Source organism: Schistocerca serialis, chromosome 4 (genome assembly GCF_023864345.2).
Source record: "Schistocerca serialis cubense isolate TAMUIC-IGC-003099 chromosome 4, iqSchSeri2.2, whole genome shotgun sequence".
NCBI lineage: Eukaryota > Metazoa > Arthropoda > Insecta > Orthoptera > Acrididae > Schistocerca > Schistocerca serialis.
Genome location: NC_064641.1, coordinates 619,126,975 through 619,127,685, shown reverse-complemented (window position 1 = coordinate 619,127,685; position 711 = coordinate 619,126,975). Strand labels below are relative to the sequence as shown.

General features: G+C 46.6%; 1 pseudogene; it reads right to left on the bottom strand.

Annotated features, from left to right (window-relative positions):
• Positions 1-337: 337 nt before the first annotated feature.
• LOC126475763 (5S ribosomal RNA) lies at positions 338-455 on the bottom strand (annotated as a pseudogene).
• Positions 456-711: the final 256 nt, after the last annotated feature.

Here is a 711-nt window from a genome sequence, read left to right as displayed (position 1 = left end):
TAGTTAAAAAAACAGGTGGTTAACAAGAAACACTTAAGTTAATTCTTTGGTATTTTGGCGGTAATCGTTAAGAAGACAAAAAGAAGAACAAATTTAAAATACATCATCTGCACAACTCACATTTTCAAATGAAAAAGCACTCCGTCTTCCGGCCACGAATGGCGTACCGGGACCATTCGACCGCCGTGGCATCCTCAGTGGAGGATGCGGATAAGAGGAGCGTGGGATCAGCAGACCGCCCTCCCGGTCGTTATGATGGTATTCTTGACCGAAGCCGCTACTATTCGGTCGAGTAGCTCCTCAATTGGCATCACGAGTCTGAGTGCACCCCGAAAAATGGCAACAGCGCATGGCGGCCTGGATGGTCACCCATCCAAGTGCCGACCACGCCCGACAGCGCTTAACTTCGGTGATCTCACGGGAACCGGTGTATCCACTTCGGCAAGGCCGTTGTCACATTTTCAAATAAGTAAGAAATATTAACTTTGCATCCAAGATGCACAAAGAGCTGGTTAGACTGTGAACTTCTTAGAGTGCAGGTTCTGACATAAGAAACTAACACAAAAAGAACACTTACCTCTTCAGCCAGTACACAGAAAATCCTGTTGAGAACGCGCCAAATTACTCATGTTTCATGGGAAAGGAGAAACGTGATTATGGTTGGCACCATTGCTGCACAGATATATGCTGGTCCTGGAAACACCCCAGGAT